The sequence below is a fragment of the Pinus tabuliformis genome, chromosome X (assembly GCF_031772625.1).
Source record: "Pinus tabuliformis cultivar Carrire ecotype Pingquan chromosome X, CPIR1, whole genome shotgun sequence".
Lineage (NCBI taxonomy): Eukaryota > Viridiplantae > Streptophyta > Pinopsida > Pinales > Pinaceae > Pinus > Pinus tabuliformis.
This window is the reverse complement of record NC_142308.1, coordinates 1,470,453,886-1,470,480,651: the sequence shown is the minus strand read 5'-3', so window position 1 is coordinate 1,470,480,651 and position 26,766 is coordinate 1,470,453,886. Positions and strand designations below refer to the sequence as shown.

General features: G+C 38.9%; 1 pseudogene; it reads right to left on the bottom strand.

Annotated features, from left to right (window-relative positions):
* Positions 1-1,194: 1,194 nt before the first annotated feature.
* Positions 1,195-26,766, bottom strand: part of LOC149145546 (protein KINESIN LIGHT CHAIN-RELATED 1 pseudogene) — a 122,387-nt pseudogene continuing 96,815 nt past the window's right edge.

Below are 26,766 nucleotides of genomic sequence, written 5' to 3'. Positions count from 1 at the left end.
GAGTATATCATCTAATACTAGTAGTGAAGAAAAACTCTCAGAGATTCATAAAGCTCCTTATTCTTTATGTTCTCCTTTTGTTGTAATCACAAAGGAAACCTCACCTCCTATTCATCATACTCCTTTAGTCTTATCAGTCACTCCTCAGCCCTCTATCATTCAGACTTCTAGTACTCTTTTAGCCACCACAGCTACGGCAGGTCCACAAGCACCTACCAAAATGGAAAGAATAATAGCTGCTAGGTATGGGCCTCTAATACTGCCCACTCCTTTGAATTCCATGCCTACTGGAGAATATCAAAAATACAAGCCTAAGCTCACTGGGACTGAAGGTGTTACAACTGAAGAAAATCTTGAATCATTCTATAGCTATGCTGATACACTCGACATTAGTGAAGATGATGTGTGGATGAGAGTCTTTGTCCAAAGCCTAGATGGAGAGGCTAGAAAATGGTTCAAAGAACTAACCCCAAGATCTATAGCAGATATTGAAGCTTTAGATGATGCATTCCTAAAGCATTTGGGGGGATAAGAAGGATCTCCTCTACTACCACACTGAGTTTGGGAACTTAAAGAGGGAAAATGGTGAGCTGCTGTCTGATTTGAATAAGAGGTTTAACCGTATGTACAACAAGATACTAGATGAATTAAAACCCACTACTACCTCTGCTAAACTCACTTATGCCAGTGCTTTTGATTCTGACTTCTACATACTATTGAGGGAGAGGCGATGTGCTACTTTGGCTGACATGCAGGATGCAGCCTTGGAAGTGGAATTAAACATCATGGCTGTAGAGAAGCTCAAGGGAAATGTTGATAGAAGAAGCCAAAGGGGAGATTCTTCATCATCCTCTAATCCTAAGATAGATAAAATGACCAAAATGATAAAGTCATTAGCCTCTGAAATCTCCAAATTAAAGATTGAACAGCACCTTGGGAAAGGAAGAGTTCCTAATACCTTTGCTGCTAGAAATCTGAATCCAAATCCATATAGAATAACTAATGACCAGTTTCAGATCCTGCAAAGAAACAAAGATGACAATGAAGCCCAAAGGGTGGAGGTCCCTTTTTAGAATGCAATCATGGAAGAAGAGTAGTTCGAAGAAGATGATGAGATCCATTGTATGGAAGACAAAAGCAGTGCCCCCTTTTTTACCTTAGCTGCATATGAGAAGTCATTATTCAATGACCAAATCAACCAAGAGAGGAACGGTGCAGCTGTTCTATGAACTGAAGACCAACACAAATATAATCCGAGGTCAAAGATGAATAATCCCAAGGAGACTCATGTTCATAAAGCTCTTGTCCCTGCAAAACAACAAGCTAATAAGCAAAAGCAACTAGCAGTTGATCCTATCATCCTAAAAGCTCCAACCATAGAGGCCACAAATGACACAGCAGAGTATGAAGTAGAACTTATCATTCAACAGGTGTACAAAACCTTCCAAGCAAAACATCCAAGGCTGAAAGCATACAGAGATGAGGTGAATATAGACCATCTCTACCTGATAATGTCAAATGCTGGAAAGTTTTTGAAGTAGAGGATCAAATCAATAGGCTTTTGCAAGTCTTTGATGGTTTTGGATACTTTGCAAGTCAATCCTTCATAATTGTCTTCTGGACACTTGAGCCTTGTAAATCCTTCAATATCTCTATCAAAGGTTCCTTTCTCTTGGTTAATCCTTCATAATTGCCTTCATAATGACCAAGAGAGAGAAACCTTTGATAGAAAGGTAAAAAGGCTCAGTTTTTAGTTTAGTGTCTGTTTTCTCAAAAGGGATGCAACAAAGGAAGGATATGTTTTTGATGGCCCAATCAATGGGCTGTTCTTCGAACTTTATTTTAGTTAAGGCTTTCAAACCTTGGTATTGTAAATATGTTGTTTTCAAGTTTTTATTTCATGCTAAATAGACTCCATGCCCAATGCAACATTAGGAGGAAGATTTGATCTTGTTTTTTGCAGGAAAGGCATTTTTTTGTAGTTCTTGAAACCTCACAGGGAGGATTTCATCTCAAGAAGGAGCCAGTGTTAGCCTTGCTGACAAAAGGCCCAAAATTGGATCCATATATGCTCTTAAAGTCTCCAAAGTTTGCTTAAAATCATGAAAATGGATCCAAATATGCTCCAAATCACTCCCTAAGTCTTCAAAAGTGCTTAAGATCATCCAAAGATCGAAACAAGTGAGGGAGGAGAGCCCTTGGAAGGGCATAAATGCACTATCGGGAGGAAAAAAACACATTAAAACAGTGAAAACCCCATTATTGCAGGCTTAAAACTGAGAAGGCACAACAACCGTTAGATCTGGCCGATCAATAGCCTAGATCTAAGCACCGGATCGCATCGGCAGATTTCATTGGCACAGACAGGCAATGGAAATCAGCATTGGACACCGCCAATCAGCAATTGCCGACGATTGGATCGGTGGGTCACAATCGGTGGAGGTGAGTTGGCGGTTATCGGCACAGACCAGGGGGGATGAGAGATTGCGATTGACGATTAAACATGTACCATCTATCGTGCATCTAGATCGATAGCCCAAGTTACATCACCGGATTACTATCGGCGGAAACCTTAAGGGGTGGGGCCTTTACATATATATGCATGTGACCCGATGAGCCGGACCTGATGGCATTATAAATGATTTTTCATAAGATTTCAGGTCCGCTCCATAGCCATTTTTAATGAATTTTAATGTATTTTGTTATAATATTACTAAATACAATGGGAAACATGGCAGCACCGATTGCAATGAAGCCCAAACCCGAAAGGGTCTAGGAAGGGAAATACATAAAATTTGAAGTCCACAAAAGCCATTTTGCAATGAATTTCGTGTATTTTCATGTTTAACGAAATACAAAGGGAACAGGCCAAATGCGACTTGCGATGGCAACAAGGATAGACCCAATGGGTTTCGAAATACAAATATATATATCTTCAAGTCTGCCAAAGCCCATTTTCATGCATTTTTCAGTGTTTTCGCGTATTTCATAATACAAGGAAAATACACAGGAGAAGGCTTTTTTGCGACTTGCGATGGCGACAAGGGTGGACCCGATAGAAATATATCCCATTTTTTAGGACTTTTGAAGTCGGAAAAGGACACAAGGGAGATGGATTTCTCAATATTCCTATTTTTTCTGTTTAAAATAGAAACAATATGGCAACGTTGTTATGTACTTACAGAAAGCATGAATTGCTAACAATTGAAAGGGCCACAGCACACACAACGCATCCAAAACTAACAAAGCAGTCATCGAGCAGAGAGCGCAACTAGCCCAAAACAGAAGTGATCAAGGATCATAGGCAACATAACGCAGCTGAATCAACCAGAAAAGATCATGGAACCACAACAAAACACAGCCAGAACAAACAAAATGATTGTGGGGCATCTCTAACATGGGAGAACTCCCAGACAATGCAACAAACTACCCAAAATATCTGAAAGTGGTTACTCTTCTGTCAGAAGGAGAAAGACTCTCAGCCATGCTTGCCTATTGAGGGAATCAATCAGTTAACAATATAGATCACACAGATTAAGGCTCTGAGCCTCTTAGAACTTAGGAGCATTGTAAACAGGCTATAAATAGCTTAAAGTAAGATGTAATACAAATTCAACTTCTAGAGATTGTTCCTCCTCTGTTCCTTCAAGCTTTACATCTTCATTCTAGTGATATAAGATTCTTTTGCCATTATATGCTCAATGTCCATTCTCTTTGCTATTCTATGTTTGCACTTGAATAGGTTATTCATGTTTTCTACTGTGTCTAATGCCAGATAACGGTCATCTTATCTCTGCATTGATAAATTAGATTTGCAAGTCTCATTTACCTCCTGTAGTTATCCATTCATATGTGTTTATGTATGTAATATGCTGGTATAGTTAGTATTCTCCATCTATTCATTGAATATATGAACTATTGAGCATTAGTGGTCTAAAGCCTTGTGTTGTTTGTTATCACTCAGGTTGTTCCCCAAAGTTGTAAGAAAGGGAATACGGCCGAGGTAACCATAGACCAATCTTTTGGATATAGATTCTAGCCAATCTACACCTAGAGAGGGCTCTCTCTTTATGATTTAGCTATGTTTTTAAAGGTTTTAGGCTAGTTATGAAGTTTCAAGGGTTTTGTTTTGTGTTTGGGTGGTGAGATTCAGTAGAACATTAAAGCAAAACTGAAGAGTTCAGTCCATTGGGCATGATGGAGTCAAAATAAGGATGGCTTCCTGGATTTGGTTTCTTATAGAGGATGGCATCATAGAGCAAGGTAGTCAAACATGAACAAATAAAGGCTGGAATCAGATGGAATGGACTCAAATGGATGAAGGGCAGTTAAGAATCCTTCATCATATTGAAAAGAGGGAAAGTGGATGGTTACTGTTAATGAGCAATTAAGAATTCTTTATCAAATAATCAACATGAGAGAATCAGGGGAAGCAGGAGCAATTAAGAATTCATTGTTTATACTAATTCTGAAGAAAACACAGAGAATAATAAAGACTGAAAACAGAGTGCAGTTAAGCAAATTCTAAATTAATCTTTCTCTTTATCATTTAGATTATGAACATAGATGACATAATAGGCAAGAAAACTGTAAAACACAGGATATAAGGGTACTTATTGATCCATGGGTTGAGTCAAGAATTCTATGAAAGGTCTTCTACATTGATTCTTCATCCAGTAGGCCAAACAACAATTTGATCCCAACAGCTTTTTATTCCAAAGTTTCAGTATTACAGCAAAATCTAATAAATCTATACATACCCCACCCCTCCAAAACTCTGATGAAGGGGGTATTTATACAATAAAAATATGTACAACAGGTATCTCATCAAAGCTCTGAGATAATATCTAAGTTTAACCTAAAGTAATTTACAAGCAAAGTAGAAACAACTAACTTATGCTGTGCTAGAGGCTGTCTCTTTAGGGTTCGGCTTGCAGGTGTCCTTTGTAGCTCTGTACCGATTGTTTGTATTAACTACTCTTTAAACTTATGATCTGCTTCTCTTAGTCGGCTCTGATACTCTTTAATTATAATTTGATATGCCTTTAATTCTTCCCTGATACACTTTAATGCTCCTCTTATACTCTTTGACTTTAATCAGCTTCCTTAATGCTGAACCGACCCTGCTCACTGTTTTCTGGCAAAAATAGAACTACAATGTGTCTTTTGAGTGCCTATCCTTTGGTAAATTATGTCCTTTGAAGATCCACTGGTCAGGGTAGCAAATATCCCTGTAAATATCTGATTTTCTCTTCTGCGGGCTTGGAAGTCTCTGAGTTTGCTTTAAACTGTTCTAAGAGGAAGAAAAACTAGAAAATGGTTGGTTGGGGGAAGCCGCGAGCTCATTGATAGAGCCTTTGTGATGAAGAGGCAGTCAAAAATTGGAACTGAGTCGGATTTAAGCTTGGAGCGCGCGGGCGCTATATGCAGTAAACATAACCAAAATGACCTTTTTTACCCTTTATTGACAAAAATGATTTTGGCGGGAAATCATGGTCCAAAGGACGGATGACGTCAGGATGACATCAGCGGGGGGTACAGGATAGATGAAATGGCAGCACGAATGGTGGCATGGTGGGATGACATCAGCAAAGGGTCAACGAGAGGGTGGTAAATGGTTTTGCCTCCACCACTTATGGGCTTGGGTGGTTTTGGGCGAAGGGGCAACGAACAACACAAGAGAGAGACGCGTGTCCAGGGTACAGGGGAAATACCACCGGTTCCCTAGAGGTTAATGTTCGGCAAATAGGCAGGTTGCGATATCAATGTGGATCGTTGGATGGATAGGAGCAGATCGGACAGCAGGCGCTCATAGGAGATGGAGGGCGGTTAATGCCCGGGGGCAATGTATTAAACAATGGTTTATAATAGTATCGGGGTGATTTTCATTGGTTCGTGGGGTTGACTTGTTTATTAATTAACCATAGGTTAATTAATTCAGGATGCACACAGGGAGGGTTATTGGTGGGTTCCAAATGAACCAATCAACTCCAAAAATCATGTTTATGGTTATATATCTAACCAGGGTCGGGAAATATTAATAATGTGAGGATTATATATATATATATATATATATATATATATATATATATATATATATATATACATATTACGGGTTTTGGGAACAATTACAAAAGGGAGTTATATAATAAAGTTAATAGTTAATATGAAAAAATGAATCGAGTGCCAAGTTTATAGTGTTGGAAACTTAGGCAAAAGGAAAAAATAGGGGTTTTGGGGTGATAGTACACATTTTTCCTAAGTAACAATGGGAATTCACTTAGGCAAATGATGAAATGAAATGAGTGGCTTAGTGATATTAAGCAAATCTTAATATCATTGGGGAAGTTAATAAATGACTTGGGGGAAGTGTGAAGGGAAGTTAGTCATGCCTCACTTGAGCTATTCCAAGAGAAATATCTACCATAGTACTTGTGATAGAGGTAAAATTAACATTTTGAGAGACAAAATCAAACACAAGTTTCATTCTGCAACTTCATCTACCTACCTAGCTTACTTTGCCTAACATTTTTTCTTTTTTCTTTTGGGTGCACTTGGACTGGCAAACCCTCATCACTTTTATTTTGTTTGCATGATAAGCCTATCTAAGTCTGCACTTATTTCTTCCAAGGGCTCAGATTAAATAGTTGAGCTCCTTTGTTTCTCTACCTATCTACTTATCTGCCAAGTTTAAATAGTTTGGACAGAATTTGTTCTCTATCTCTAAAACAGGAAATTGAAACATGAACTGCCCAAGATTAAGCTGTTTGGCCATTCATCAATTGTGGCATGAAGGAACAAATTGCACAAAATGCTTTATTCACAGAAAATGAAGTAGTAGTGGCATTTGGACTTGCACACTTTCCTGGTATTTTTATTTGGGGTTCATTTCTTTTCATTTTTCCTTTTGACCAACTATTATTATTATTTTTTTCCACCCTTTGATTTTTCTTTTAGGGTATACCCTCTTTACATTTTTTAGTTTTTTGATTTTTTCATAATATGGAAACCTTTACAGCAAGGAAAGGGTGAACATATTACAGAGCTCAATCAGTCAATCATGAAATACGACACCTATTACTATAGGAGTATAACACTGGCTCCACTTGGGGATGGGTTTCCCTAGTGGAAAGTCAAGAACAGCAGGTCATATGGCCTTAAGAATACCTTTTACTGTGCTCTGAAATCTTCCTTTATTGACTGTAGAAACTATACAAAAGGATGTTGCAAAATATATACACTATTCTTAGAGCTGATTCAAACCACTGTACCTCTGTTCTGGATAGTCTGATCCTATGTTTTCTACTCCCATGTCTTCTTCTGCAATCTCTGATAAATTGAAATGAGGCAAAATAAAAATTATAAAGTTCCTTCACTGATTTCTGAATTATCTACACTTTTCTCCTCATTCCCACTGCTGAAATGAACCAGCCGATTACTCTTTTCAACCTGTTTGAACCTAAATTTTCTTATGTACATGTTAGAGTTAGAAGATATCAACAAACTGGATCAAAGTAGTGTTTGAGCATTCGACCATTCGATGGTCCTTCTTCTGTTTCTGTACCATCCAGACTCTTCAGAAAGTAAGTATTGTTCCCTTGCAATGCTTGGATGATAAATGGCCCTTTCCATAGGAAGTCAAACTTCCCATGTTTTCCTTTGTCTTCTCTCCTGGAATCCCACTTTAGAACTTTGTCTCCAATGTAGAAGTCTTCTGCTTTGGTCCTTTTATGAAATATCTTCTTTAGTTTTTCTTGTAACATTTGAGATCTTTGGTGCACTTCTTATTTGGTTTGCTGCAAATGGATGGCATGATTTATCTCCTTTGAATAGCATTGGATTCTACTTGAGCTTGTTGCAGTAATTTCATCACAGGAACTCCTAAAGATGAAGGAAATATAGCCTCCATGCCGTAAACTAGCTCATAAAGGCTGGTTCCAATAGATCTTTTTGTAGTAAGTTTGTCTGCCCATAGTGCATTTGTAAGTTTATTGTGCCAGTTTTTCTTGCTCTCCTCTAGCAGTTTTTTAATGATATTGATCAGGCTTTTATTGGAGGATTCAGCTAGACCATTACCTTGAGGGTAATAGGTTGTGGAATGGCCTAAAGTGATATGATATTTGTTGTAGAAATTTATCAGTTTCTTGGATTTGAAGGCAGAAACATTGTCAGTTATGATTTTTTCAGGGCAGCTAAACCTGGACAAGATGTTGGTTTCTAGGAATCTTATGATCACTGTATCATTGGCTTGTCTAATAGGGATGGTTTCTATCCATTTGGTGAAATAGTCTGTAGCACTCAGGATCCATTTATGTTGGCTAGAAGAGGGAGGATGTATTTCTCCAATGAAGTCTAAACCCCAATGTTGAAAAGGTTTTTCAGTGGAAATTGGTCTCAAGGGAAAAGGTAACAACTTTCTTTTTCCTTCAAAATTTGGCATTTGTGGCAAGCAGTGACAAACTTCTTTACATCAGTGAACAAGGTTGGCCAGTAAAATCCAGCCCTTAGGATTTTATCTACAGTTGAATTCCAGTACAGGTGTCCACTGTAGTCCCCTGCATGAAATTCTTTGAGAACTTTGTCAGCTTATTTCTTTATTAAACAATTCAATAAAATACATTCATGATTTTTCCAAAAAATAACATTATCTAAAATACAAAATTTTGAAGCTTTCATCTTTAAAAAGCTTTTCTTTGTTTTGGATAACCTTGTAGGAGCCTGCAGGTTTAATAATACATGAATTATGTCAGCATACCAAGGTGATTCTAAGAAGGCCTGGCTGATTTGTGGAGTCGCCCTCTCCTATTCGTTATCCAGTTGATTGATGCCTAGGGCTTGAAAGTTTGTTTTAGTCATGAGTTTAGCTAATCCCTGTCCTTTTATCAGCTTTGTCGGTTTTATTTCAATGTCATACTCCAATATTTTAGCTATCCATTTACCTCGTTTGCCTTCAATTCCGTCCTAAGTCGGGATATCTTTTACAACAGCATTTGGCACATAAGCTATTGTATATGAATGCAATATGTAGACTTTGAAATCTTGAATGGCTTTTACAAGTGCAAAGGCCTATTTTTCCATGATTTTGTAATTCAGAGGTGCATCTCTAAGTGCTTTACTGAAAAAGGCTATGGGTTTTTCACATCCTTGATCGTCTTTTTGAAGTAAAACAATTGTTGTGGTGTATTCTGATGCAAATGAGAAAATTATGAAGTCTCTGTCAAACTTTGGACTTGTGAGGACTAGTGTTCTGGTCAAAGCCAATTTAATTTCTTCAAATGCTTGTTTAGCTTCTATTGTCCATTTAACCTTTGAATCCTTTTTCAACATGTTCAACAATCTTATTAGTTCAGCCAAATTAGGTATGAACCTTCTCAAAAAGTTAATCTTGCCTAGAAAAGCTTGAAGTTCTTTAACATTTCTGGGGTGAGGTATTTGCAGAATGGCTCCAATTCTAGCAGGGTCAATTCTGATGCCATTTTTGGAGATGATGTGACCTAACAGTTTTCCTTCTTCTAGACCAAACATAGATTTTTTAGGATTCAGTGATATACCATATTTTCTACATGTTAGAAACACTTTTCTTAAATGATCTAAATGTTGCTGGACTATTTTGGAAAACACAGTGAGGTCATCAAGATAAACAACCAGAGAATTGTGAATTTCTTTGGCAAAAGCTATGTCCATGGCTCGTTGAAAGGTTTCCCCTGCATTTTTAAGTCTGAATGGCATTTTGACATATTTGAATGTACCCCATGGTGTTGTAAATGCAGTTTTGTCTTGGTCATCAGGATGAACTAGAATTTGATTAAAACCTGAAAATCCATCCAAAAGTGAAATCCTAGAAGCACCTACTACCCTCCGTAAAATATGATCCATTTTGGGTAAAGGGTAGTTGTCCTTCAAAGAAACCTTGTTAAAATTTCTTAAGTCAACACATAATCTTATTTCCCCTATTTTCTTTCTAGTAGGCACTAAATTAGAGACCCATCCTGAAAATCTGATTGGTGCAATTATCCTTGCATCATGCATTCGTCTGATTTATTTTTCAATTAAAGGAAGTAGTACAGCGTTGATTCCTCTGAGCTTTTGCTTGAATGTTTTTTGATTTTCTTTGAGGGGTATTGTATGCTGAATGACAGAGGTGTCATAAGACTTGAGGTCTTCATAGCTCCAAGCAAAAACATCCTGAAATTCTTTGATCAGTTCAACATACCTAAGCTTTTGATCAGGGGGCAAATATTTGGACAGTTTTATCATTTTTGGTCATGTTCAGTTCCTATGTTGTAGTCTTCAATGTCTAATTTTGGAGGTTCCATTTGAGGTTTCTTTGGAATGTCATTGAAATCAAAGAGATCTTCCAAAGGAGTTAATCCTTTGGGCAAATGATTGTCTTTCAGATTGATAATCTCATATTCTTCTTCAATAATCTCATCAACATCTGTTTGTTTGAGCTCTTGCATTTCCCCTTTGTTAAATCTCGTTGGTCGAAGCATTTGAATTGTGTTTTCTGCTGATAGGTCTGTTTGTATCTGTTTTGCTGGATCAATCTCACTAACTACGTCTTCATCTGTGTTAGTGCTAAAAAATTCCCCTTCTAGGGTCAAAAAATTATTGATCTTATTATCACTTTCAAAAACTTTCCAATTCTTCAGATTATCAAGTACGGCTGGCCTGTGTCTTATTTCTACTATGAATTGATGATTTGGTTCGAATGGAAATTTACAGGTGCTGGAAAACATTGCTAGGTTGTGAGCTTGCAAGTTATGTTTTCTTGGAATTTTGGCAAGATGAGTTTCCAAAAATGTATTGAGGATTTCTATGGCTGTCCCTCTATATTATTTTAATCTGGGATCATTGGTCAAGAACTTCCCTTTTATCTGTTGAATGATTAAATCAAAATCTCCTAGGACTGATACTCTAGTTGCTTGCAATTTCTTCAGCAGTTTAAGACCTAGCAACAGAGCTTCATATTTAGCCATATTATTAGTATATCTAAAGTTTAACCTGTAGACATGACCTTCAACATGTTTGTTCTCAAGGTTGTGCACCCAGACCCCTGCCCCTGCTCCTAATTTTTTTACTGAACCATCAAACTCTAAGTACCAAAGGATTTCATGTTTATAGTTAGTGTTTGGATTTGCAGGGATCCTTTCAACAGGGAGATCTAGTTTTTCAGACTGTTTTGGTTTATCCAACATTTCATGATGTTTAAAGATCTCTTGGATTCAAGCACTAGACTTTTTATTTGTTGTTTCTTCTATTTCAACTGCCAGAACTTTTATTCTATGTGGGGGATCAATTTCAGCATTGTATAGGATAAAAGAATCCATATCTGAATGCACTGAGTAGATAAGGAAATTTTGAGGTTTCTCTTGGCTACTTACTACATACTTCATTAAGGTTTCTCTGTATAATCTTTTTGGTTGACCAAACACTGAAATAGTAGCATAAGACATGTCCAACTGTAGAGAACCTTGAAGCTTTGCACCCCAAGATCTTGACAATAACATACCATACTTTGGAGGAATATCAGCTACTACTATGTCCATCAAAATGGTTTTGGTAGGATACTGGACTAGTGACACACATAGATCTTTGATTAAACCCAAACACTTGACCTGACTTGAATCAAAAGAAAAAATATCTTTATATAGCCTCGTGATGTCAAAGTCAAGTTTTTCCATTACAGATTTAGGCATTAAGTTATGGGAATCACCTGAATCGAACATGGCGTTATGAAGAATTTTATCATGAATGTTTAAAGCCACATAGAAAGGAGGAACTTGTCCCTCTACTATTTTTCCATTTACTTCAGGGCCAAATATCAATTCAGGCTGGTCATCAAAAACGTTTACTGAATCTTCATTAACAGAAATTCTGAGTGATCTGCTGATTTGGTTCCTGTAAACATCATGTTTAGCTAATTCTGATAATGGAACAACTATCTTTAGTTTGCCTACTTCTGTCTCAAAATTGAAAGGTTTCTCGGTCTGAGTTTTTGTATTTCGGACAACTGAATTTTCTGTGTTTTTCTCTTCTTCGGGCGTGGGATTATGTGCTAAATTGTTTTCCAAATCATGTTTTGGAGGTTGTTCTTCTTTTCCTTCAGCAATAATAGTAGTGGAAGGCTATCTGTTAGGTATTTGATTGTCTGATATAGCTTCAACAATTGGTTTACTAGGATCTGTTCTAGGAAGAATATGTACAGGGGGTTACTGACCTTACCTTTGTTAGGCTGCAAGGTATCTTTGTGTTTTCTGATTTCAGGGACATCTATCCTTCCGCTCCTCATATTGTATTTTTTGTGGACTTCATAAATGGTTGTATTATATCCCTCCCTGAAGTCAAATGATTCACCTAACTGAGTTTGGAATTGTTTTATAATGCGAGCTTCTTGATCGTCATGGGTCAAGCAAACTTGTTGTTCAGTTGAGTCCCATTAAATTAATTTGAGTGTCTTCTGTTGGCTCATCAGAGGTTGAGGCTTCGGCATAATTTTCTTGAAATGGGGGCATAATATTTTGTTTAGGCCCTATATTTCCAGTGATAGGATTTTGATTCTTCCTGAAATTTGGATTTTTTCCCGCATTACTTAGTCGACCATCCCAAGGGAAATTTCTCTCGATTGTTTGCACTCTATTTGCAAGTCTGTCCATTCCTTTGATGACTGCGTCTAGTTTTTTTCAATGGAAGAAGGTTCTTATTTGAAAGGTGTTCTTCTTTCAGCTCTGGCTCTAGACCATTTGGATATCAAATTGGCCTCAACACTTATAGCTATACTCTGCATCTCTTCTAAGTTTCTAGGAGCTTTTTCCCTAAGTTGGTATGCCATATCAGATTCAAATGCATCAGGAAATTTGATCAAAGCCAAATATGGAGGAGGTCTAAGATTCTGAGGAATAACATTGTAAATATTATTGAATCTGGTACAGTAATCTTGGACAGTTTCTTGCATGCCTCTTCTTAGGTTCTCATATTCTGATAAAATGTGGAGAGGATCTTTCTTCTTTTGCCATTTGTTTAAGAAGGTCTGATAAAGAGCCTGTGGGTAATTGATACTGTTTACAGGGAGGGCTCTAAACCAAGTTCTAACATATCCAGTTAAACTTTGAACAAATAATTTCATTCTGACATCATCATCATCAATCTCATAGTTTTCAAAATAGTCGGTCATTTTATTGGTATGTTGTTGAGCTGCGTAAGTGCTAGTACTGTCAAAATAGGTGATTTTACTTTGATAATCTTAAGGCATAGCCCCCAGATTGGAAGGTAAGTTTAGGGGAGTATATCGGTTTTCCATGATTGCAGAGATAAGTGAGACAGCTGGAAGAGTAGGGATAACAGTAGGAATGAAATTTGCAGATGGAGGAGTGGAAAGGGTAGATTAAGGAGCTGATGGAGAACTTGGAGAAGCTATAGTAATCACAGAAAGGTTTGGTGTTTTTCCAGAGGTAAGCTCAGATTGGATGGGGTTCTACAAAGGTCTATCCAAGTGTAAACTAGCAGAATTTTCTCTGATCTCTTGTCTTCTATGAATCCTAGAAATCAGATTAGGATTTTCAAACATAGGTGGAGGATTAGGATCAGGATTTGATCTTGTATAGTGAGTCTTTTTCGAAGCCAGTTTCTAGATATGTTTTTTGTTTCTTCTTGAAATAGTTTTTTGAAAATACAACTTTAACAGTCTCTTCTAGGAAGTTTAGATACGAGAGTTTTGAACTATCTTAAAGTATTTATTGGAAGAAGGAACTGATCAAGAATTTGAAACAACTATTCAAAACATAAACTAGACCGGAAATAGACTCAAGCAACATTTATTTACTTCTACAACTACAAAGCAAAATTAGTTTCAAAGGCTACCTGGCTAACTTCAGGCTCCATCTATAGCTTATATAGAAAACAATAGAAACAAACTATTATTCAGAGTCCCCAGTGGAGTCGCCAAGGATGTTATCACTCAGGTTGTTCCCCAAACTTGTAAAAAAGGGAATACAGCCGAGGTAACCACAAACCAATCTTTTGGATACAGATTCTAGCCAATCTGCACCCAGAGAGGGCTCTCTCTTTAGGATTTAGCTTTTTTTTTAAAGGTTTTAGGCTAGTTATGAAGTTTCAAGGGTTTTTGTTTGAGTTTGGGTGGTGAGATTCAATAGAATAGTGAAGCAAAACTGAAGAGTTCAGTCCATTGGGCATGATGGAGTCAAAAGAAGGATGGCTTCCTAGATTTGGTTTCTTATAGAGGATGGCATCACAGAGCAAGGTAGTCAAACATGGAACAACTAAAGGCTAGAATCTAATGGAATGAACTCAAATGGATGAAGTGCAATTAAGAATCCTTCATCATATTCAAAATAAGGAAAGTGGATGATTACTATTAATGAGCAATTAAGAATTATTTATCAAATAATCAACATGAGAGAATCAGGGGAAATAGGAGCAATTAAGAATTCACTGTTTATACTAATTCTAAAGAAAACATGGAGAATAATAAAGACTGAAAACAGAGTGCAGTTAAGCAAATTCTGAATTAATCTTTCTCTTTATCATTCAGATTATGAACATAGATGACATAATAGACAAGAAAACTGTAAAACAAAGGATAGAAGAGTACTTATTGATCCATGGTTTGAGTCAATAATTCTGTGACAGGTCTTCTGCATCGATTCTTCATCCAGTAGGCTAGAAAACAATTTGATCCCAACAGCTTTTTATTCCAAAGTTTCAGTATTACAGCAAAATATAAGAAATCTACACATACCCCACCCCTCCAAAACTCTAATGAAGGGGGTATTCATACAATAAAAATATGTACAATAGGTATCTCATCAAATCTCTGAGATAATATCTAAGTTTAACCTACAGTAATTTACAAGCAAAGTAGAAACAACTAACTTATGCTGTGCTAGAGGCTGGCTCTTTAGGGTTCAACTTGCAGGTGTCCTTTGTAGCTCTGTACCGACTGTTTGTATTAACTACTCTTTAAACTTCTGATCTGCTACTCTTAGTTGGCTCTGATAATCTTTAATTCTGATTTGATATGCCTTTAATTCTACCCTAATACACTTTAACGCTCCTCTTATGCTCTTTGACTTTAATCATCTTCCTTAATGCTGAACCAACCCTGCTCACTTTTGTCTGGCAAAAATAGAACTGCAACGTGTCTTTTGAGTGCCTATCCTCTGGTAAATTATGTCCTTTGAAGATCCATTGGCCAGGGTAGCAAATATCCCTGTAAATCTCTGATTTTCTCTTCTGCGGGTTTGGAAGTCCCTGGGTTTGCTTTAAATTGTTCTAAGAGGAAGAAAAACTGCAAAATGGCTGGTTGGGGGACACCGCGAGATCATTGATAGAGCCTTTGTGATGAAGAGGAGGTCGGAAACTGGAACTGAGTCGTCTTTAAGCTTGGAGCACGGGGGCCCTATATGTAGAAAACATAACCAAAATGACCTTTTTTACCCTTTATTGAAAAAAATGATTTTTCCAGGAAATTATGGTCCAAAGGACGGATGACGTCAGGATGATGTCAGCAGGGGCTACGGGATAGATGATGTGGCAGCAAGAATGGTGACATGGCGGGATGACATCAACAAAGGGTTAGCGGGAGGGCGGTAAATGTTTTTGTCTGCACCGCTTACTGGCTTGGGTGGTTTTGGGCAGAGGGGCAGCGAACAACGCGAGAGAGCGATGCGTGTACATGGTACAGGGGAAATACCACCGGTTTCCCGGGGGTTAATGTTTGGCGGATAGGCGGGTTGCGATATCAATGTGGATCATTGGATGGATAGGAGCAGATCAGACGGCGGGCGCTCATAGGAGATGGCGGGCGGTTAATGTGTGGGGGCAATGTATTAAACAATGGTTTATAATAGTATCGGGGTGATTTTCACTGGTTCGCGGGGTTGAATTGTTTATTAATTAACCAAAGGTTAATTAATTCAGGATGCATGCGGGGAGTGTTATTGGTGGGTTCCAAATGAACCAATCAATTCCAAAAATCACGTTTATGGTTATATATTTAACCAGGGTCGGGAAATATTAACAATTTGAGGACTTTATATATATATATATATTACGGGTTTTGGGAACAATTACAAAAGGGAGTTATATAATGAAGTTAATAGTTAATATGAAAAAATGAATTGAGCGCCAAGTTTATAGTGTTGGAAACTTAGGCAAAAGGAAAAAATAGGGGCTTTGGAGTGATAGTACGCATTTTTCCTAAGTAACAATGGGAATTCACTTAGGCAAATGATGAAATGAAATGAGTGGCTTAGTAATATTAAGCAGATCTTAATATCATTGGGGAAGTTAGTAGATGATTTAGGGGAAGTGTGAAGGGAAGTTAGTCATGCCTCGCTTGAGTTGTTCCAAGAGAAATATCTGCCATAGTACTTGTGATAGAGGTAAAATTAACATTTTGAGAGGCAAAATCAAACACAGGTTTCATTCTGCAACTTCATCTACCTACCTAGCTTACTTTGCCTAACATTTTTTCTTCTTTCTTTTGGGTGCACTTGGACTGGCAAACCCTCATCACTTTGCTTTTGTTTGCATTATAAGCCTATCTAAGTCTACACTTATTTCTTCCAAGGGCTCAGATTAAACAGTTGAGCTCCTTTGTTTCTCTACCTATCTACTTATCTACCAAGTTTAAATAGTTTGGACAGAATTTGTTCTCTATCTCTAAAACAGGAAATTGAAACATGAACTGGCCAAGATTAAGTTGTTTGGCCACTCATCAAGTGTGGCATGAAGGAACAAACTGCACACAATGCTTTATTTGCAGAAAATGAAGTAGTAGTGGCATTTGGACTTGCACACTTTCCTTGTATTTTTATTTTGGGTTCATTTCTTTTCATTTTTTCTTTTGACCATTTATTATTATTATTATTTTTTCCACCCTTTGATTTTTCTTTTAGGGTATACCCTCTTTACATTTTTTAGTTTTTTTTTTTTTTTTTCATAATATGGAAACCTTTACAGCAAGGAAAGGATGAACATATTACAGAGCTCAATCAGTCAATCATGAAATATGACACCTATTACTATAGGAGTATAACATTGTTGAGGGTGTTCATGCATGTCATGAGTGAGACTAGAGCTAAAATTGTTATCTAACTTGATCCAAACCATCATCCATTCCAATAGTTCTAAGAACAATATTGAAGATTATATGTTACTAAGCATCTCTGAGTTGTAACCTAAGAGAGTTTCCTGGAGTGATAACAGTCTTTACAACCAACAACTGAAACAAGATATGTCTAATATCTTGCAGAATAGCCTACAAGGATGGGGCAACAATAAAAACCATTACAACACATTCTCAATAAGGTAAGTACTAAAATAACTGAAATATTTCAACTATCTTAGCACATGTGAAAGCAAACATGAAATACAATCATCAATGAAATAGTCTTACAAACATTCATAATCGATGTATGAAGAATGTGCTAGCCTTGAAGGCTTCTGTTATTAAGTAAAAGTTCCAAGGCACATGTTTACAATGTATACCAGTTGCTCCAATAGTGGAGCATTGGAGCCACTCCTTTCTCCTCAAAGAACTAGCTTATCTCTCTAATGCCTTGCAGGACGAGCCAAGGTGAAAAAGTCCTTGCTCATACAATGAGGGAGTATGTATAACCAAGGGAGACTCTTTGACTACCCTCATTATTGTTTGAATTCCTATGACTTTTCAACTTACATGACTCTTTACATTCCATGTGTGTCCTTTGGACTTCCACTTTACAATACATTTTGTATACAATATACATGATCCACAATAGTGAGGTGGCATATGACCACTCAAGCCATGAAATGACATGACACTGCTGACATGGACTGCTTGATGATGTGGCAATGTCAAGCCACCGCTGCTAATGTTGGATGTTCTCTTGAAGATGTTTTCCTTTCTACCCCTACATGGCTTGGTGATGAGGAATATTCAATGATTCCAAGTCTTGAATAGTGGTCGCAAACTAGTGTCTCTTCGCTTCTCCTTGATTGATAAACTTGTAAGTTCAGTTGCGAGAGAGTCTTTGAGCATACTTCCCTCCTTATTCTCCTTCTTCATCATTTTTTCATGACCTGATAGGGTACCTATTGCTACAATTCACTCATGACGAGATGACATTAATCTAAAAACCCCCTAGTCTAAGATGATGCATTATGATCCACCAATTGAGCCTAGAACAAGTGACAGGCTGGGAAGAGGGAATTGGTGACTGTGTAGTGTATAGCTCTAGTAGCCATGAGAAAATATTGAGCCCTGAGACTACACAATGCGTAGTTCAGGCAATTCTAAGGGAGAAGACTGTGTAGTTTCTTGAGCTAGTGGGACAGGCCGAGGGATGGGAAATGAGAGAGCTCACTCCTCATTTTTGGTAGTCAAGGAAGGTTGGGTTGCTGCACAACTGCATAGTTCAAGGGATCAAGGAATGATCTTAAGGATTAAGGTTGCAAAGTGAGAAGTTTAAGCTGGATTTGGGGACATCGATGCATACTTTTGGAAGCTAGTGGGAAAGGCCGAGGGAATGATCACTAAGAGGACACACAACACATTTTTGGGAGACATGGGAGGCAAGGATATTGTGGATCTATGTAGTTCAAGGAGTCAAGGGATGAGCTTGAGGGTTGTGATTACACAGTGCGTAGTAGAGGTTGGGCTAGGAGGAACGACTGTTTAATTATGGAGGTGAAGGCCGGGTCTTCGGCACAAAAACTGCACAATGAAACAGTCCTGGGAGGAAAGAAATATGCATTGCAGTTCCAAGCAGCAAATTCATAGCTAGAGGATTGAGAATGCACAACTCAAGGGAGTCCCAATCAAGCTAGTTTGTCTGGTTAGGAAATTTTACAAAAAATGTCTAAGTGGGGGATCAGTGAGATTGGTGTGAGAAATGATGAACATCGACTGTGATCATGAAAAAGTAGATCATTTGAACACATGGATGAAGCATTTCCCTCTATGCAACAACTTTACCACAAGTTACGACAAGTGCAACACCGAAGATGTACTTTGTGGCAACCGTGGCGACACTTGTGCAACAATGCTCAAAAAATGAGTTGGAAGGATATTTAGAAGGTTATAACTACTCATTTTCACAAAGTTGGCCTCTTAGAACCACCAGAACAGGCTTATACATAGGATATGACAACTAACATGCTAAAAGATGACACTTTTCCCATCTTGCAAAGGGGAACACAAAACTCTAAGAAAACAAATGAAATGAGTTTCAAAGTTTGTGACAACGACCAACAAGATCAAGGAAGGCTCCGAAATTGGGTATTTCTCCTATCTTGGTCTTTCCAAAATGGGACACTGAATTTCACATGCATGTTGATGCGTCATGTATTGCGTTGGGCGCATTACTCACATGTCAGGAAGGAGCGGCAGGTATTGATCACCCAATCATGTTTGCAAGTCAATGATTGTCCAAAGCTAAGAAGAGCTACTCCACTACATAGCATGAGGGATTGGCAATGGTATACACGCTCTAGAAATACCGCCACTACCTACTCAGATGGCACTTTAAGATGTACACTGATCACTTTGCACTAAAATACCTAGTGAATAAGCCTATGTTTGGGGGGCACATTTGTAGATGGTTGCTATTATTTCAGGAGTATGATTTTGAAGTCATCGTAAAGCCAGGACATCTAAACGCAGGTCCAAATCACCAGTCTCGAATTGAGAATGGTGAAGAACCCATAAACCTAGAGGAGGGCCTACCTTGATCTTATACCCAATTTCGGAGCCTTCCTTGATCTTGTTGGTCGTTGTCACAAACTTTGAAACTCATTTCATTTGTTTTCTTAGAGTCTTGTGTTCCCCTTTGCAAGATGGGAAAAGTGTCGTATTTTAGCATGTTAGTTGTCATATCCTATGTATAAGCCTGTTCTCGTGGTTCTAAGAGGCCATCTTTGTGAAAATGAGTAGTTATAACCATCTAAATACCCTTCCAACTCATTTTTTGAGCATTGTTGCACAAGTGTCGCCATTGTTGCCACAAAGTACATCTTCGGTGTCGCACTTGTCATAACTTGTGGTAAAGTTGTCGCACAGAGGGAAATGCTTCATCCATGTGTTCAAATGATCTACTTTTTCATGATCACAGTCGATGTTCATCATTTCTCACACCAATCTCACTGATCCCCCACTTAGACATTTTTTGTAAAATTTCCTAACCAGACAACCAAGCTTGACTAGGACTCCCTTGAGTTGTGCATTATCAATCCTCTAGCTATGAATTTGCTGCTTGGAACTGTGCAATGCATATTTCTTTCCTCCCAGGACTGTTTCATTGTGCAATTTTTGTGCCGAAGACCCGACCTTCACCTACATAATTAAACAGTCGTTCCTCCTAGCCCAACCTCTACTACGCACTGTGTAATCACAACCCTCAAGCTCATCCCTTGACTCCTCGAACTACATAGATCCATAGTATCCTTGCCTCCCATGTCTCCCAAAAATGTGTTGTGTGTCCTCTTAGTGATCATTCCCTCGGCCTTTCCCACTAGCTTCCAAAACTATGCATCGATGTCCCAAAATCCAGCTTAAACTTCTCACTTTGCAACCTCAATCCTTAAGATCATTCCTTGATCCCTTGAACTATGCAGTTGTGCAGAAACCCAACCTTCCTTGACTACCAAAAGTGTGGAGTGAGCTCTCTCATTTCCCATCCCTCGGCTTGTCCTACTAGCTCAAGAAACTACACAGTCTTCTCCCTTAGAATTGCCTGAACTATGCATTGTGTAGTCTTAGGTCTCAATATTTTCCCATGGCTACTAGAACTACACACTACACAGTCACCAATTCCCCCTTCCCAGCCTGTCACTTGTTCTAGGCTCAATTGGTGGATCATAATGCATCATCTTATACTAGGGGGTTTTTAGATTAATGTCATCTCGTCATGAGTGAATTGTAGCAATAGGTACCCTATCAGGTCATGAGAAGATGATGAAGAAGGAGAATAAGGAGGGAAGCATGCTTAAAGACTCTCTCACAACTGAACTTACAAGTTTATCAATCAAGGAGAAGCGAAGAGACATTAGTTTGCGACCACTATTCAAGACTTGGAATCATTGAATATTACTCATCACCAAGCCATGTAGAGGCGGAAAGGAAAAAATCTTCAAGAGGACATCCAGCATTAGCAGTAGTGGCTTGACATTGCCACATCATCAAGCAGTCCATGTCAGTAGTGTCATGTCATGTCATGGCTTGAGTGGTCATATGCCACCTCACTATTGTGGATCATGTATATTGTATACGAAATGTATTGTAAAGTGGAAGTCCAAAGGACACACATGGAATGTAAAGAGTCATGTAAGTTGAAAAGTCATAGGAATTCAAATGATAATGAGGGTAGTCAAAGAGTCTCCCTTGGTTATACATACTCCCTCATTGTATGAGAAAGGACTTTTTCACATTGGCTCATCCCGCAAGGCATTAGAGAGATAAGCTAGTTCTTTGAGGAGAAAGGAGTGGCTCCAATGCTCCACTATTGGAGCAACTGGTATACATTGTAAACATGTGCCTTGGAACTTTTACTTAATAACATAAGCCTTCAAGGCTAGCACATTCTTCATGCATCGATTATGAATGCTTGTAAGACTATTTCACTGATGATTGTATTTCATGTTTGCTTTCACATGTGCTAGGATAGTTGAAATATTTCAGTTATTTTAGTACTTACCTTATTGAGAATGTGTTGTAATGGTTTTTATTGTTGTCCCATCCTTGTAGGCTATTCTGCAAGATATTATACATATCTTGCTTCAGTTGTTGGTTGTAAAGACTGTTATCACTCCAGGAAACTCTCCTAGGTTACAGCTCAGAGATGCCTGGTAACATATAATCTTCAATATTTTTCTTAGAACTATTGGAATGGATGATGGTTTGGATCAAGTTAGATAACAATTTCAGCTCTAGTCTCACTCATGACATGCATGAACACCCTCAACAATGTTATACTCCTATAGTAATAGGTGTCATATTTCATGATTGACTGATTGAGCTGTGTAATATGTTCATCCTTTCCTTGCTGTAAAGGTTTCCATATTATGAAAAATAAAAAAAACTAAAAAATGTAAAGAGGGTATACCCTAAAAGAAAAATCAAAGGGTGGAAAAAAATAATAATAATAATAAATGGTCAAAAGAAAAAATGAAAAGAAATGAACCCCAAATAAAAATATGAGGAAAGTGTGCAAGTCCAAATGCCACTACTACTTCATTTTCTGCAAATAAAGCATTGTGTGCAGTTTGTTCCTTCATGCCACACTTGATGAATGGCCAATCAACTTAATTTTGGCCAGTTCATGTTTCAATTTCCTGTTTTAGAGATAGAGAACAAATTCTGTCCAAACTATTTAAACTTGGCAGATAAGTAGATAGGTAGAGAAACAAAGGAGCTCAACTGTTTAATCTGAGCCCTTGGAAGAAATAAGTGTAGACTTAGATAGGCTTATAATGCAAACAAAAGCAAAGTGATGAGGGTTTTCCAGTCCAAGTGCACCCAAAAGAAAGAAGAAAAAATGTTAGGCAAAGTAAGCTAGGTAGCTAGATGAAGTTGCAGAATGAAACCTGTGTTTGATTTTGCCTCTCAAAATGTTAATATTACCTCTATCACAAGTACTATGGCAGATATTTCTCTTGGAACAGCTCAAGCGAGGCATGACTAACTTCCCTTCACACTTCCCCTAAATCATCTACTAACTTTCCCAATTATATTAAGATCTGCTTAATATTACTAAGCCACTCATTTCATTTCATCATTTGCCTAAGTGAATTCCCATTGTTACTTAGGAAAAATGCGTACTATCACCCCAAAGCCCCTATTTTTTCCTTTTGCCTAAGTTTCCAACACTATAAACTTGGCACTCAATTCATTTTTTCATATTAACTATTAACTTTATTATATAACTCCCTTTTGTAATTGTTCCCAAAACCCATAATATGTATATATATAACGTGAAATTCATTTTACTCCTATCCTCTGGCACAATCTTGATCTGGTGGTACCCCGAGAAACCGTCTGTGAAAAAGTAAGCTTCTTGTCCACCCACATTTTCTAGTACTTCATCTATAAATGGCATCGAGAATGGATCGTTAACACATGCATCGTTGAGCTTCCTGAGATCCACACAGATGTGAATCTCTCCCTTCTGTTTCTTCTCCTATACAACCATGGGACTTACCCAGTCATATTCCTCCACTGGTTCAATTATTCCTGCTGCAAGCATTTTTTCCAACTCCTCGCGGACCTTTTCTTTATATTTCCAATTCAACCAGTAAGGCTACTACTTGACTGGCTTTGCGTGCAACTTCAAAGTTATCTTCATCATTCCTAGGTCACCGAGGATCCCTTTTAGCTCCGTGATCTTGGTTGGGAATAAATCTTGATATTCTCGCAATAACTCGACGACCTTCTCCACCGTGGCATCATCCCAATAGTCCCTAATCGTTGCATACTTCAGCTCCTCCTCCGTACCAATTTTCACTTGTTTTGTTTTTAGCAGTGTGGTGATGTCACGGTCCTCGACTGCTGGTCCGCGAACCTCGCGACTCCCATTTGTTTTTGGAATATTGATGTTTCTGGGGTCATACTCATCATCTTCTATCTAAGCGTTGTAACATTCTAGGGCTTGGCTTAACTAACGCAACAAGTCTGGCTGCACTATTTCTTCTGGTTCTAGTGATACCTTGAAAATGGTGGCCTTCACAACTTGCAATGCATCGTCAACAGTGTCCATCCATTGGTCCTTGAATAAGAATGTCAATAAAAACCCTTCGTGCAAGATATCCCATTCGCATGTACCATGTCAAAGTTTTTTTTTGGTGTACCAGTTCTTTGGGATGACATCCAGGGTATGAAAAAATAAGTGTACCCACTCTCGTTGAGGCTCATCTCCATAGGCCTCGGTCCATCTGGTAGATGCATGCGCAGTTCATGATGCCCATCATACTTTTCAGTTATTCGTAGTTCTAGCCTACCAAACCTTATCTGCATCATCCGCCTGCAGATGCGCCAATCTTCAAAGGTTCCTTCATGTGTTCCCCATCAACATGTAGGCATCGCGCACAATGCCCTTTTTAACGCATCGAACTGTTGGTGCACTGGTACCACATTTTCAAACTTGATCAGGAATACATCTACCCCGATCAGCCCATAATACATCGGTAGTTCGCGATCCTGAGCTCTTACGCAACACAACGACCTAATCATCATATTACAGTTTAACATTATTACTCTGTTTAGCCAATTCTGCCACCGCTTGTCTTATTCATCTAAATCTGCAGTGCAGAACTCTGCACACTCCCACGATATTCTTCCTTCTGCAATTGGATTGACCCAATCTTGATTACATGCAGTAATCTTGTAGATACATTCCAGTTCATCATCACTTCCTTCGTCATGCACAGGTTCAGTGTAACGCGGTCCTTCAGCCGGGTCTAGCAGAATGACTACGCGGAGTGACTTCTTCTCAAATATCATTTTCCACTTCTTTAAATTAATGACCCCATTCATATCTGTGGCCCAATATATCCCTAACAATGCAGGGTAAGGGCTACTTTCATCCACAATTTCTGTTATCTCAAAGTCTGTTTGTGTGCTCGCATCTTCTATATCTAGGGAAATTCCTTGTAGTCTTCCCATGGGTAGGATCTTTTGTTGGTTCGCCATCTGCAATTGAATAGGAGAACATTGCAGTGTGGGCTTGCCCATGCGCTCCCAAGTCTATTTAGGTAGCACGTTTGCATTCGAGCCTAAGTCCAAAATGATCTGATCCATCTCCTAGTCACCAATATGCACCGTTAATTGCATTTCCCATCCAGTACGTGAAGCATGTTTCCCCAATTTTCAGACCACACGTGGTTCACGCAATCCTACGCACCTAGTTATCAACTCTTGTAAGCCTTTAATTGCCCTATTATCGCGAAGAAATTTCATGCATGTCTCTAAAAAGGTAGTTAGCATTGAGGGATCTTCTGCTGGCTCGCGTTGATCCCTACTACCTGGGGTAGAGACCTCTGCGAAGCTCTTCTTGGCTTCCAGAAATGTCTCCTTGCGAACCCTTGCATCTTCCTTGGTTAGTTTCCCTTTATCCTCCCCTGTGGCCATGCCACTTTTGAGAATCATGTTCACGTTGGGGTCTTCTTCGTGCAGTTCATACCTCATCATTTGGACGTTCTACGTCGCCGTGGGCTGTGCTGCCCTTTTCTCATGGATCTACGCTATCAGTGTGGAGAAATCTATCATTTCATGATCGAACTGCTCGTAGTAGGGGCATGATATTCTAGTCAGATTGGTACAATCTCACGTGCAGTGTCCAGGTCCTCTACTATTGTAACAAATTAGCTGCCTGTGGCCCCTTCCTGGCCCCATTTCTCCCCGTCCTCGTCCTAGCCCCTGGAACCCACCGAGTGCTATCGTTGTGGCTAGATCCTGACCTCGCGCCTCGATCTGCATCTTGTAGGCCAGTGTTTTATTCATCAATAGTTCATAACTACATCAATCTCATTCATCGTGGCCCACTGATCTACAAAAATTTTAAAATAGCTACTGGGGGGTCTAGGTAAAGTTTTGCAGTAGGTGACAATTGTCTTTGTTGTGCTTTCCTCCCACCCGACAGATTGCACACCAGAGCAAGGGCACTGTGCTTGGCCCCACTTGTGCCTCTAGTCACACCGGTATTGGTCCCCCTGCTGTTAAGTAGTTTGTGAATATCAAACAATGATCCTTATCATGGCCCTGGCCTTTACACTTTATGCACCACACCTTCTCGTGCACTTCCAGCCTAGGCACCTTCTCCTGTTTCAAACTCTGCATTTCCAAACATAGATTTTGTATTTGCACATGGATCTACTGAACTCCCAACCCAGGATCCTGTATTGGAGTCTCATGCAACCTCATTGCTATCTCCAATGCTTTAGCTTGGGTTGAGATATTTTGTTGTGACAGCGTCGTCCTCAAGTGTCATGTCAAAGATGCCACAAACCACACGTAGTGTTGTGCGTCTGCCAGTATCATGTTAGCCTCTCAAATCGTACTCTTCAGTCTCTGATCCAGATCCCAAGGGGTTTCTCCTAGTAGCTTCATGATCTCCTTGAATCCTATAATCGACTGCGTCTCTGATTTCCGCCAGCTAAACTCCCTTTTTAGTGCATCCCAGATCTCTGCTATTCTGGCATTGGGGTAATCACTAGAGTGCTTAATATACCAAGTCAACGCGCGATTGTGTAGTGCACTCACCAGGGTAGCCTTTTTAATATTATCATCCGTAACTCTGTGTGCTTCCCACATTGCCCTTCCTACAAACCAAAACTATTCTGTATCTTCACTTCCTACTCCTTTGAACATAGGCAACTTAATCACGTTCGCCATGCTAAACTTCTGGTTTGCGCGCAGGTGTGCTAAGGCCACCTATGAACTCGTACTGCTTCTGATCCAATCAATCTTCAATCTCTTTTCTCGTAGGGTTCCAAACTACCGACATCAAACACCCCTTAGGTAGATCCCAGTCCTAGCAACAGAACCATTTGTTGGCTTATTGGGCCCTGACCCAGGTTTGGAAGAGTTATTAGCCAAATAAATCCCACAGCAACCAGCCCTTTCAGCAACAACCCGTGGAGCGCGGATTGGGGTCTCACCAGAGGTAGTAGGGGAGGGTGCTGGAACCATGTTTTTGCACCCTTGGGATGTCTTGATGTGGTCTGAAGGGGTTGCGAACTGTTCTGTGGCCTCGCGCCACTCTGTACTACCAT